Here is a 14,620-nt window from a genome sequence, read left to right as displayed (position 1 = left end):
AGGCTTGTTGGCCGGGTGCAGTGGCTCACGCCTGTAATCCTATCACTTTAGGAGGTTCGAGGCGGGTGGATTACCTCTGGTTGGGAGTTCAAAACCAGCCTGACCAACATGGAGAAACCCCGTCTCTACTAAAAATACAAAATTAGCCAGGCGTGGTGGCGCATGCCTGTAATTCCAGCTACTCAGGAGGCTGAGGCAGGAGAATCACTTGAACCCGGGAGGTGGAGGTTGCAGTGAGCTGAGATCGCACCATTGCACTCCAGCCTGGGCAACAAGAGCAAAACTCCGTCTCAAAATAAAAAATAATAATAAAATAAAAACAGCCTTGTTGAAAAATAATTCACATACAATTCACTCATATAAAATGTTCAATGGTGTTTAGCATTTTACACTATTTTCATGTGTAACATAAACTTTGCCATTTTAACTATTTTAAGTGTACAATTCAGTGGCATTAATTCCATTCAAAATGTTGTACAACCATCACCACTATCTATTTTGAAAACTTTTTTATCACCCCAATAGAAACTCTGTCCCCATTAAACCACTCCCCCGCTTCCATTCAGCCCCTGTAAACTCTAATCTACTTGATGTCTGTATGCATTCACCTATCCTGGACATTTCATATAAATGGAATCATGTGAGCTGGGCACAGTGGCTCACGCCTGTAATCCCAGCACCTTGGGAAGCCGAGGCAGGCAGATCACTTGAGGTCAGGAGTTTGAGACCAGCCTGGCCAACATGGCAAAGCCCCATTTCTACCAAAAATACAGAAATTATCTGGGCAGGGTAGTGGGCAGCTGTAATCTCAGTTACCCGAGAGGCTGAGGCAGGAGAATCACTTGAACCCAGGAGGTGGAGGTTGCAGTGAGTGAGGTGAGATTGTGCCACTGCATTCCAGCCTGGGTGACAGACGGAGACCTCTGTCTCAAAAAAAAAAAAAGGAATCTTATGATATTTGTCCTTTTTGTGTTTGGCTTCTTTCACTTAATGTAATGTTTTTGAGATTCAGTCATATTTATCCATGTTGTAGCATGTATCAGAACTCAGAACTTCATTTTTTTTTTTTAGACAGTCTCACGCTGTCACTCAGACTGGAGTGCAGTGGTGCAATCTCGGCTCACTGCAACTTCCGCCTTTTGGGTTCAAGCGATTCTCATGCCTCAGCCACCTGAGTAGTTGGGATTACAGGCACCCACCACCACACCTGGCTAATTGTTGTATTTTTAGTAGAGATGGGGTTTCACCATGTTGGCCAGGCTGGTCTCGAACTCCTGACCTCAGGTGATCCGTCTGCCTCAGCCTCCCAAAGTGCTGGGATTAGAGGTGTGAGCCACCGTGTCCAGCCCTTCATTCTATTTTATAGCTGAATAACATTCCCTTGTAGGGACAGACCACATTTTGCTTCTCCATCTGTTCATGGACACTTGGGTTGTTTCCATCTTCCGTGAAGAATGCTGCAATGAACATGGTTATACAAGCTGAGTTCCTGCTTTCAGAGTGCTTTTAAAAAGTCACCCATTTGCTATTTTATCACAAATCCCCTTGAGATTTATCCCTAAACCATTATTTAAGTCTTTTTACTTGTCTGACTATCTCATAAATAAAAATGACCATCTGGACATCTTAGAACCTTCTTTACTGAAAAGAGGGAAAATTGGTTGGGATGCTGGTGGTATTTATTCCCTCCAGTTGTTCAGGGAAATTCTTTGTCCTGAAGTTATTTTTCCACCGAAAGGAAACCTATCACTGCCAGGAGACACTTAAGGGATGTTAAGTAATGTTTCCCTTAGAGCAATTTATAAGTGTTATGTTTTTCCCCGTGTACAAAAGACAGATCTAAGAAAAACGTCTGATGCAGCTGGGAAAAATTTTCATTCTTAGGAAGCTGCTGGACATTTAGAGATGAACTTAAGTGGAGCAGAACATTTATATTTATAAATTGTTCCTCCAATGTATTTGACCCAACACTCCACGGTATCCACATCATTCTACATCTGTTACGCAGCTGACCTAACGATTCACAGCCAATTACCATCCCAGGACTTCTGTTTCCTCACATAAAATGAAGATAACCTCTAACATGCCCTCCAGCTCCAAAATTATCCTTTCTGAATATGATTCCATGAGGAAGAGGCCTAGTCTCCTTGGATATATCTCCTGTGTGTCCCAAGTTGGTTTAACACCATACATGTCTTTTGAATATTATTAAAATCAGTATGATCTGGCCAAGCATGGTGGGTCATGTGTGTAATCCCAGCACTTTGGGAGGCCAAGGCTGGTGGATCACTTTGCTGCGGGATAATTAAGGAATTAGAGAGACTGAGGGGTTGAGGAGGAATTATTTAATTATTAAGCTGCACCAACCCAGTTGGATTAACATCCAAAGGACTGGGCCCTGAACAAAGAGTCAAGTTACCTTTTAAGTATTTCGTGGGGCAGGGGGAGATCTGTGCAGGGGGAAGCATATTACAGAAGCAAGAAACAAAGACAGTTATTTAATTGAGACATGCATTACATTATTTCATACTTTTTAAGGAACAACATGTTTTACAACTTGAGATTATCTGTCTAGTGACCTTGTAGCTGCACAGCTAGAGAAACAGGGTCTTCACAATGCTTGGGAAAGGGAGAGATAAGGCTCACTAGCCACAGAAAGACAGGCAGTTAATTTTAAAGGACTCCAGCTCTTTCTCTTCCTCAAGGGGAATTGGGTTTTCTTATATACAACTGAGTATTTGTTTAAACATTTTTTGATTTATTTTAATTCCTGTTTCAGCTTGAGCTCAGTTCAAGACCAGCCTGGCAACATGGCAAAACCCCCGTCTCTACCAAAAAAAATTAGCCAGGCGTAGTGGCAGGTATCTGTATTCCCAGCTTCTTGGAAGGCTGAGGTGGGATTATCTCTTGAGCCCAGAAGGTAGAGGTTGCAGTGAGCTGTGATTGCACCACTGCACTCCAGCCTGGGTGATAGAGCCAGACCTTGTCTCAAAACAAAACAAAACAAAATCAGTATGATCTGAATTACATCATATTAATGGGACCTAACCATAGAACCTACCCTCTTTTTGATAAATTGATTTTCAAGATGAATATTTTGAAATTTCCAGATTAGCTGGGCATGGTACCACACACCTGTAGTCCCAAGTACTCAGGAGGCAGAGGTGGAAGGATCGCTTGAGCCCAGGAGGTCAAGGCTGCAGTGAGCTATGATTTCGCCACTGCACTCCAGCCTGAGTAACAGAGAGAGACACAACTCTAAATAAATAAATAAAAATTGGGCACAGTGGCTCACACCTGTAATCCAGCACTTTGTGAGGCCAAGGCAGGAGGACAGCTTGAGCCCAGGAGTTTAAGACCAGCCTGGGCAACATAGCAAGACCCCATCTCTACACACACACTCAATTTTTAAAATTAGCTTGGTGTGGTGGTGCATGCCTATAGTCCCAGCTACTTGGGAGGCTGAGGTGGAGGGACCACTTAAGCCTGGGAAGTTGAGGCTACAGTGAGGTATGATTGTGCCACTGCACTCAAGCCTGGGCAACAGAGGGAGATCCTGTCTCAAAAAAAATAAAAAATAAATAAATAAATAAATAAATAAAATTTCCAGAGGAGGTAGGTACCCCTTTGCCTCTAATTTTTTCTCTATAAATATTTTTGCTTCATCCATTCTTTGTGTGAGTTTATCAGTTTAACAGGTGTGTTTTAGCTCTATTTCTTTGCAGGAATTATCAACTTTTCTTTTTTTTTTTTTTTTGAGATGGAGTCTCACTCTGCCACCCAGGCTGGAGTGCAGTGGTGCGATCTCAGCTCATTGCAACCTCTGCCTCCCGGGTTCAAGCGATTCTTCTGCTTCAGCCTCCCGAGTAGCTGGGACTACAGGCATGCGCCACCACACCCAACTAATTTTTGTAATTTTAGTAGAGATGGAGTTTCACCATATTGGCCAGGCTGCTCTTGAACTCCTGACCTAGTGATCCACCCACCTTGGCCTCCCAAAGTGCTGGGATTACAGACCTGAGCCACTGTGCCCAGTCTCAACTTTTCTTCTACCAGTTAGCCAGTGATACATTCTCCTTCATTCCCATCAGTATATAAAAATGATATTTCTCCGATCAGAAAACAAAAAATCCTCTCTTTCACCCACCTGCTGCCAACCATGTCCTCCTTCGCTTTACAACAGGGCTTCTCCACATTGACACTTTGACATTTTGGACTGGCTACTTAAATATATGAATTAAAAAAAAAATTTTTTTCTTTTTGACAGAATCTCCCTCTGTCACCCTGGCTGGAGTGCCATGGTGTAATCTAAACTCACCGAAATCTCCACCTCCGGGTTCAAGTGATTCTCCTGCCTCAGCTTCCCAAGTAGCTGGGATTATAGGTGTGAGCCACCATGCCTGGCATGAATGTAAATTTCTCCTCCACTTTGCTGTGGGGGGCTGTCCTATACATTAAAGAATGTTTAGCAGCATCCCTAGTATCTATCTACCCGATGCCAGAAGCAACACCCACCCCACCTCAGATGTCTCCAGACATTGCCCAATGTCCCCTAGGAATACAGTCACCACCCTGCCTCCACCCCAGTTGAGAACCACTTCTCTGCAGCAAAACTCCTCAAAATAATTGGCCGGGCACAGTGGCTCACGCCTGTAATCCCAGCACTTTGGGAGGCCAAGGCAGGCGGATCACCAGGTCAAGAGTTCGAGACCAGCCTGGCCAGCAGGGTGAAACCCCGTCTCTACTAAAAATACAAAAATTAGCCAGCCGGGCAGGTGGCACATGCCTGTAATCCCAGCTACTTGGGAGGCTGAGGGAGGAGAATCACTTGAACCCAGGAGGTGGAGGTTGCAGTGAGCCAAGGTCGTGCCACTGCACTCCAGCCTGGGCGAAAGGGCGAGATCTCGTCTCAAAAAAAAAAAAAGAATTATTGGCTGGGCAAGGTGGCTCATGCCTGTAATCCCAGCACTGTGGGAGGCCAAGGCAGGCAGATTACCTGAGGTCAAGTGTTCAATACTAGCCTGGCCAACATGGTAAAACCCCTTCTCTACTGAAATACACAAAAATTAGCGGGAGCATGGTGGAGCATGCCTGTAATCCAGCTACTGGGGAGGCTGAGGCAGGAGAATCACTTGAACTTGGGAGGCAGAGGTTGCAGTGAGCCGAGATCATGCCGTTGAACTCTAGCATGGGCAACAGAGCAAGACTCCATCTCAAAATAAAAGAATTATCTATCTGCATTGTCTCACATTTGTCTCCTTCTCTTTACCAAAGTGCCACTGAAAATGTTCTTGTTAACATCATCAGTGACTTTCATGTTGCTAAATGCTATGGCTATTTCTCCATAAGATGCAAAAAATTAGCCGGGCATGGTGGCGGGCGCCTGTAGTCCCAGCTACTCAGGAGGCTGAGGCAGGAGAATGGCATGAACCCGGGAGGCGGAGCTTGCAGTGAGCTGAGATCACACCACTGCACTCCAGCCTGGGCAACAGAGCGAGACTCCATCTCAAAAAAAAAAAAAGAAAAGAAAAGAAAAAAGTATAATAGCAAACATTTATGTACTGCTTCTGGAACAGGAATTAAAAGAAATTAAAGAATGTGTAAGCAAAAACTCAGTTGTATGTAAGAAAACCCAATTCCCCCTGAGGAAGAGAAAAAGGTGGAGTCCTTTAAAAATTAACTGCCTGTTTTTCTGTCTGTGGCTAGTGAGCCTTATCTCTCCCTTTCCCAGGCATTGTGAAGACTCTGTTTCTCTAGCTGTGTGGCTGCAAGGTAAGTAGATAGATAAACTCAAGTCGTAAAACATGTTTTTCCTTGAAAAGTAAGAAATGATGTAATGCATGTCTCAACTGAATAACTGTCTTTATTTCTCACTTCTGTAATATGCTTCCCCCTGCACAGATCTCCCCCTGCCCCATGAAATGCTTAAAAGGTAACTTGACTCTTTGTTAGGGGCTCAGTCCTTTGGATGTTAATCCGACTGGGTTGGTGCACCTAAATAATTAAATAGTAAGTATCCTCCTCAACCCCTCGGTCTGATTCCTAAATTAGCTCGCTACACTGCAAGGGACCCAGAGATCACCTCCAGCCCCTCTTTTAACTCTTAGTGGGTTTTTGAGCTGGATCGAAAACGAACTGACACCAGGCAGATTAACAAGAGAAAAGTGTACAAACTTTGTTTCACGTGTACGGGGGGGTCTACACAAAAAAAAGAGTGAAGTCTGAAGAAGTGGCCAAATAAGATGCTTTATATGTTTTAGACAAAGAGCAATATATTTGAGAAGAAATGACAGGACAAAGAAAATCTGGCTGGGGCAGTAAATTTTTCAGGGGAGTCACTAGGAGATAAATGGGGGGAGTGCCAAACTGGTGAAAGTAAAGGTAACTTTGTTAAGTATGTTTATGGAGGTCCATTTGTAGCCTTTAGTTTTAAGTCTCTGGAGATAAGGGCTATTTTCTTGCTCTTATATGGAGAGGGTACCTTTTCCAGATAAATCCTCATCACTTGTTACATGCAGGAAAACAGTGGTCAGCTCATTGTTTCTGAAACTTTACTTCCTCTATTTTTTTTTTCTTTGGTGACAGAATCTCACTCTGTTACCCAGACTGGAGTGCAGTGACACAATCTCAGCTCACTGCAACCTCCACCTCCCAGGTTCAAGTGATTCTCATGCCTCGGTCTCCTGAGTAGCATGCGTCACCACGCCCAGCTAATTTTTGTATTTTTAGTAGAGAGAGGGTTTTACCATGTTGGCCAGGCTGGTCTTGAACTCCTGGGCTCAAGTGATCAGCCTGCCTCGGCTTCCCAAAGTGCTTGAATTACAGGCGTGAGCCACCGTGCCCAGCCTCTCTAATGCTTTTTAACTCAATAATTGATATATCGATTTGGCATATTTGGAGTTTGGGGATTTTTGTTTTATTTATTTATTTATTTTTGAGATGGGGTCTCTCTTTGTCACCCAGGCTGGAGTGCAGTGGTGGGATCATAGCTCACTGCAGCCTCCACTTCCTGGGCTCAAGTGATTCCCCTGCCTCAGTCTCCCTGGTAGCTGGGACTATAGATGAGCACCACCATGTCCGGCTAATTTTTGTGTTTTTTTGTACAGACATGGTCTTGCTATATTGCCTAGGCAGGTCTTGAACTCCTGAGCTCAAGTGATCTGCCTGCCTTGGCCTCCCAAAGTACTGGGATTACAACCACCATGCCCAGCCCAATTTGGCATATTTTGGGATGGCACGTCCTTCACTCCTTCAGTGCTCACAGTGTGCTAGGTGTTGTTCTAAGTGTCTTAGATATGGTGGTACACCTAGCTGGTTCAACCTGCAGAGCAGCTCTTTTATTTTATTTTATTTTATTTTGAGACGGAGTCTCGCTCTGTTGCCCAGGCTGGAGTGCAGTGGCGCGATCTAGGCTCACTGCAAGCTCCGCCTCCCAGGTTCACGCCATTCTCCTGCCTCTGCCTCTCAAGTAGCTGGGACTACAGGCACCCACCACCGTGCCCGGCTAATTTTTTGTATTTTTTGTAGAGACCGGGTTTCACTGTGTTAGCCAGGCTGGTCTCGATCTCCTGACCTCCTGATCCGCCCGCCTCAGCCTCCCAAAGTGCTGGGATTACAGGTGTGAGCCACCACGCCCGGCCTCAGAGCAGCTCATTTTTTAAATATTTTCTGTCTTTTATAACAAAATTACAGTCAGCAATAATTCTGAAATGAAGTGACTAATAATCACGGCCAGAAAAGAAACAGTGAAAGTTTTACTTTATTGAATTTCATGGCTGGGCATGGTGGCTCACACCTGTAATCCCAGCACTTTGGGAGGCCGAGGCAGGTGGATCACCTGAGGTCCAGAGTTCAATACCAGCCTGGCCAACATGGTGAAACCCTGTCTCTACTAAAAATATAAAAATTAGCCTGTAGGCTGGACATGGTGGCTCACGCTTGTAATCCCAGCACTTTGGGAGGCGGAGACATGTGGATCACAAGGTCAAGTGTTCAAGACCAGCTTGGCCAAGATGGTGAAACCCCGTCTCTACTAAAAATACAAAAATTAGCCGGACGTGGTGGCGGTTGCCTGTAATCCCAGCTACTTGGGAGGCTGAAGCAGAGAATTGCTTGAACCTGGGAGGCAGAGCTTGCAGTGAGCCAAGGTCGCGCCACTGCACTCCAGCCTGGGCAACAGAGTGAGACTGTGTCTCAAAAAAAAAAAAAAATTAGCCTGTAATCCCAGCACTTTGGGAGGTCGAGGCCGGTGGATCACCTGAGGTCCAGAGTTCAATACCAGCCTGGCCAACATGGTGAAACCCTGTCTCTACTAAAAATATAAAAATTAGCCTGTAGGCTGGACGTGGTGGCTCACGCCTGTAATCCCAGCACTTTGGCAGGCCAAGGTGGGTGGATCACAAGGTCAGGAGTTCAAGACCAGACTGACCAACATGGAGAAACCCTGTCTCTACTAAAAATACAAAATTAGCCGGGCGTGGTGGCGCACGCCATAATCCCAGCTACTCAGGAGGCTGAGGCAGGAGAATCACTTGAACCTAGAAAGTGGAGGTTACAGTGAGCGGAGATCACACGATTGCACTCCAGCCTGGGCAATAAGAGCAAAGCTCCTTCTCAAAAAAAAAAAAAAAAAAAAAAATTAGCTGGGCGTGGTGGTGTGCATCTGTAATCCCAGCTACTCAGGAGGCTGAGGTGGGAGAATCACTTGAGCCCAGGAGGTGGAGGTTTCAGTGAGCTGAGATCATGCCACTACACTCCAGCTAGGATGACAGAGTGAGATTCTGTATCAAAAGAAAAAAAAAATCAAATTCATATTATGGTACAAAAAGGTAACAAATTAATGCTTTTAAATGACATTTAAATATTTGTATATATATGTGTGTATATACACATATAAATATATTTATGGCCGGGCGTGGTGGCTCATGCCTGTAATCCCAGCACTTTGGGAGGCCAGGGCGGGTGGATCACGAGGTCAGGAGTTCGAGACCAGCCTGACCAACATGGTGAAACTCCGTCTCTACTAAAAATACAAAAATTACCCGGGTGTGGTGGCACCTGCCTATAATCCCAACTACTCAGGAGGCTGAGGCGGGAGAATCGCGCCACTGCACTCGAGCCTGGGTGACAGAGCGAGACTCCGTCTCAAAAATATATATAGATATAGATATAGATATAGATATATAATATATAATATATATATTTTATATATATATTTTATAGATATATAATATATATTATATATATCTTATATATATATTTTATATATAATATATAGATATCTATAATATATAGATATATATTATATATGATATGCTATATATTATATATAGTATATATGTATTATATATAATATACAATATATAATATATATACAATATATAATATATTATATATAATATACAATATATAATATATTATATATAATATACAATATATAATATATAATATACTATATATTATATAACATATAATATACTATATATTATATATAACATATAATATACTATATATTATATATTATATTGCCTGCCTGGGCAGTATGACAAGAGCAATCTAATATATATTAATATAAATAATATATATTATATAATATTTATTTATTTATTTATCTGAGACAGAATCTTGCTCTGCTGCCCAGGCTGGAGTGCAGTGGCACAATCTTGGCTCACTGTCACTTCCACCTCCTGGGTTCAGGCAATTCTCCTGCCTCAGCCTCCCAAGTAGCTGGGATTACAGTTGTCTGTCACCACACCCGGCTAATTTTTGTATTTTTAGTAGAGACAGGGTTTCACCATGTTGGCCAGGCTCGTCTTGAACTCCTGACGGCAGGTGATCCACCTGTCTCAGCCTCCCAAAGTGCTGGGATTACAGGCATGAGCCACCGTGCCTGGCCTGTTTTTTTTTTTTTGAGATGGAGTCTTGCTCTGTTGCCCAGGCTGGAGTGAGCAGTGGTGCAACCTACCCCTCTCTAACCTATGCCCTGGGGTGGATCACTTCTACCACGCTGCCCTTAATAGCTTCCCACCATGAATTAATTTAATCTTTACAACAATCCCATTAAATAGGTGCTGTTATATCTCCCCCGTTTCACAGAAGGGGTGACTAAGGTCCCAGAAAATTAAGTGACTTTTAAATTAAGATAATAAATGGCAAAAATGAGATTTAAACCCAGGCAGTCTAGTGCCTATTTCTATGCTTTTAATGGCTCCCCAGTGCCATTTATGAAGGACAATGTAAAGAATACCTGTATCAGCCGGGTGCAGTGGCTCATGCCTGTAATCCCAGAACTTTGGGAGGCTGAGGTGGGCGGATCTCAAGGTCAGATCAAGACCATCCTGGCTAACACAGTGAAACCCCATCTCTACTAAAAATACAAAAAATCACCTGGGCATGGTGGCCCTCACCTGTAGTCTCAGCTACTCAGAAGGCTGAGGCAGGAGAATCGCTTGAACCTGGGAGGCGGAGGTTGCAGTGAGCCGAGATGGCGCCACTGCACTCCAGCCTGGGTGACAGAGTGAGACTCTGTCTCCAAAAAACAAAAGAATACCTGTATCTTCATCATTTAACTTTTTTAGCTCTTACATTTTGCCACAGTTGAAGCTCCCGTAGATCCTTTTCCCATCTCATTCCCTATTCTCGTTTTCTAGATGTAACCTTCAATTTGATTTTGGTGGGCATCTTCACCATGAACTTTTAAATACTTTTCCTAAATATGTATGTATCCAAAAACAATGTATAACATCCTGTACGTTTTCAAACTTTATTTAAATGGTATCATAGAGTGATACAATTCTACAACTTGCTTTAGTCATTCAATATACTTTTTTACATTTATCCATGTTAACATTAATACATGTGTTAGAGTTCACTTATGTTTTAAATGCTGCATAGCAGTTCCTTGCATAAATGTAGCAAAATGTATCCATTCTTCTGCTAATGTATAAACAATATGTTTCAAGGCTTTGGTCTTCTATACATAGAAAGTTCTTGTTATTTTCATTTTGGCCAACGTTTAAAAATTGGAATACTTGGCCAGGCACAGTGGCTCATGCCTGTAATCCCAGCACTTTGGGAGGCGGAGGTGGGTGGATCACCTGAGCTCAGGAGTTTGAGACCAGCCTGGCCAACATGGTGAAACTCGGTCTCTACCAAAAATACAAAAATTAGCTGGATGTGGTGGCGCATGCCTGTAGTCCCAGCTACTTGGGAGGCTGAGGCAGGAGAATCCCTTCAACCCAGGAGGCAGAGGTTGCAGTGAGCCAAGATCGTGCCACTGCACTCCAGCCTGGGTGACAGAGTGAAACTGTTTCAAAAAAAAAAAAATTGGAATACTTCAAATTTTAAAATCCAGATTTATAACTATGAATTCTTTTGAAAAGTCAAATGATACAGAAAATTCCCAGCTGCCTGGGACTAATATACTGAAATTAAGTTGCAGCTGCCCCTGTAGAGAGGGCATACTCCAGTTTGTTACAACTTCCCTGCTCCTCCCAATGTGCTGAGTGGTGATGTCAATTGCCATTTATCAAGATGACAATGTTATACATTGTTTTTGGATATATACATATTTAGAAAAAGTATTTAAGGCTGGGCGTGGTGCCTTACAGCTGTAATCCCAGCACTTTGGGAGGCTGAGGTGGGCGGATCACCTGATGTCGGGAGTTCAAGACCAGCCTGGCCATCAGGACGAAACTTCATCTCTACTAAAAATACAAAAATTAGCTGTGCATGGTGGTGCATGCCTGTAATCCCAGCTACTTGGGAGGCTGAGGCAGGAGAATCGCTTGAACCCGGGAGGCAGCGTTTGCAGTGAGCCAAAATCACGCCATTGCACTCCAGCCTGCGCAAGAAGAATGAAACTCCATCTCAGAAAAAAAAAAAAAAAGAAAAGAAAAAGTATTTAAAAGTTCACAGAAGGCCGGGCGCAGTGGCTAACACCTGTAATCCTAGCACTTTAGAAGGCCGAGGCTGGCAGATCACCTGAGGTCAAGAGTTCAAGACCAGACTAGCCAACAAAGCAAAACCCTGTCTCTACTAAAAATACAAAAATAAGTCAGGCACGATGGTGCATGCCTTTAATCCCAGCTACTTGGGAGGCTGAGGCAGAATAGCTTGAACCTGGGAGGCGGAGGTTGTGGTGAGCAGAGATCCTACCACTGCACTCCAGCTTGGGGGACACAGTGAGACTGTCCCAAAAAAAAAAAAAGTTAGGCTGGGCATGGTTGCTCACGCCTGTAATCCCATCACTTTGAGAGGCCAAGGCAGGTGGATCACCTGAGGTCAGGAGTTGGAGACCAGCCTGACCAACATGGAGAAACCCTGTCTCTACTAAAAATACAAAATTAGCTGGGCATGGTTGTCAGGCCTCTGAGCCCAAGCCTGCATGTATACATCCAGATGGCCTGAAGTAACTGAAGAATCACAAAAGAAGTGAAAATGGCCAGTTCCTGCCTTAACTGATGACATTACCTTGTGAAATTCCTTCTCCTGGCTCAGAAGCTCCCCCACTGAGCATCTTGCAACCCCCGCCCCTGCCCGCCAGAGAACAACCCCCTTTGACAGTAATTTTCCTTTACCTACCCGAATCCTATAAAACAGCCCCACCCCTATCTCCCTTTGCTGACTCTCTTTTGGGACTCAGCCCGCCTGCACCCAGGTGAAATAAACAGCCTTGTTGCTCACACAAAGCCTGTTTGGTGGTCTCTTCACATGGACGTGCATGACATTTGGTGCTGAAACCCGGGACAAGAGGACTCCTTTGGGAGACCGGTCCCCTGTCCTCACCCTCACTCCATGAGGAGATCCACTTATGACCTCAGGTCCTCAGACCAACCAGCCCAAAGAACATCTCATGAATTTCAAATCGGGTAAACGATCTTTCCACTCTCTTCTCCAGCCTCTCTTGCTACCCTTCAATCTCCCTCCCTTGCTACCCTTCAATCTCCCTGTCCTTCCAATTCCAGTTCTTTTTCCTCTCTAGTAGAGACAAAGGAGACACATTTTATCCATGGACCCAAAACTCTGGCACCAGTCATGGACTCGGGAAGACAGTCTTCCCTTGGTGTTTAATCACTGTGGGGATGCCTGCCTGATTATTCACCCACAGTCCATTGGTGTCTGATCACTGCGGGGACGCCTGCTTGGTCATTCACCCACATTCCCTTGGTGGCAAGTCAATTGTGGAGACGCCTGCTTTGGCTGCTCACCACCCCCTTCTCCATGTCTCTACCTTTCTCTTTAAACTTACCTCCTTCACTATGAGCAAACTTCCGCCCTCCATTCCCCCATCTTCTCCTTTAGCCTGTGTTCTTAAAAACTTAAAATCTCTTCAACTCTCACCTGACCTAAAACCTAAGCGTCTTATTTTCTTCTGCAACACCACTTGGCCCCAATACAAACTTTATAATGGTTCTAAATAGCCAGAAAATGGCATTTTTGATTTCTCCACTTTACAAGACCTGGATGATTTTTGTCGAAAAATGGACAAATGGTCTGAGGTGCCTGACGTCCAGGCATTCTTTTACACATCGGTCCCTCCCTAGTCTCTGTTCCCAATGCGACTCATCCCAAATCCTCCTTCTTTCCCTCTCGCCTGTCCCTTCAGTCCCAACCCCAAGCATTGCTGAGTCTTTTGAATCTTCCTTTTCTACAGACCCATCTGACCTCTCCTCCCCAGGCTGCTCCTCGCCAGGCCGAGCGAGGTCCCAATTCTTCCTCAGCCTCCGCTCCCCCACCCTATAATCCTTTTATCACCTCCCCTCCTCACACCTGGTCCGGCTTGCAGTTTCGTTCCACAACTAGCCCTCTCCAACCTGCCCAACAATTTCCTCTTTAAAAGGTGGCTGGAGCTAAAGACATAGTCAAGGTTAATGCTCCTATTTCTTTATCCGACCTTTCCCAAGTCAGTTAGCGTTTAGGCTCTTTTTCATCAAATATAAAAACCCAGCCCAGTCCATGGCCCGTTTGGCAACAACCGTTAGACGCTTTACCATCCTAGACCCAGAAGGGCCAGAAGGCTGTCTTATTCTCAATATACATTTTATTACCCAACCCACTCCCGACATTAAAAAAAGCTCCAGAAATTAGACTGTGGCCCTCAAACCCCACAACAGGACTTAATTAACGTCACCTTCAAGGTGTACAATAATAGAGTAGAGGCAGCCAAGTAGCAACGTATTTCTGAGTTGCAATTCCTTGCCTCCACCGTGAGACAAACCCCAGCCACATCTCCAGTACACAAGAACTTCCAAACGCCTGAACCGCAGAGGCCAGGCATTCCTCCAGGACTGCCTGTCAGGCGCGTCCATGTGAAGAGACCACCAAACAGGCTTTGTGTGATCAACAAGTCTGTTTATTTCACCTGGGTGCAGGCAGGCTGAGTCCGAAAAGAGAGTCAGCTAAGGGTGGTGGGATTATCATTAGTTCTTATAGGTTTGGGATAGGCATACAAAGTATATTCTTAAGGGAGGGGGAGAATATTACAAAGTACCTTCTTAAGGGCAGGGTAGACTATATCATATCATTTAGGGTGGGGCAGGAACAAATCACAGTGGTGTATCGTTATCAGTTAAGTCTATTTTTACCTCTTTTGTGGATCTTCAATTGCTTCAGGCCATCT

Source organism: Pan paniscus, chromosome 10, assembly GCF_029289425.2.
Source record: "Pan paniscus chromosome 10, NHGRI_mPanPan1-v2.0_pri, whole genome shotgun sequence".
NCBI classification, from domain to species: Eukaryota; Metazoa; Chordata; class Mammalia; order Primates; family Hominidae; genus Pan; species Pan paniscus.
Note: the sequence above shows the minus strand (reverse complement) of the source record.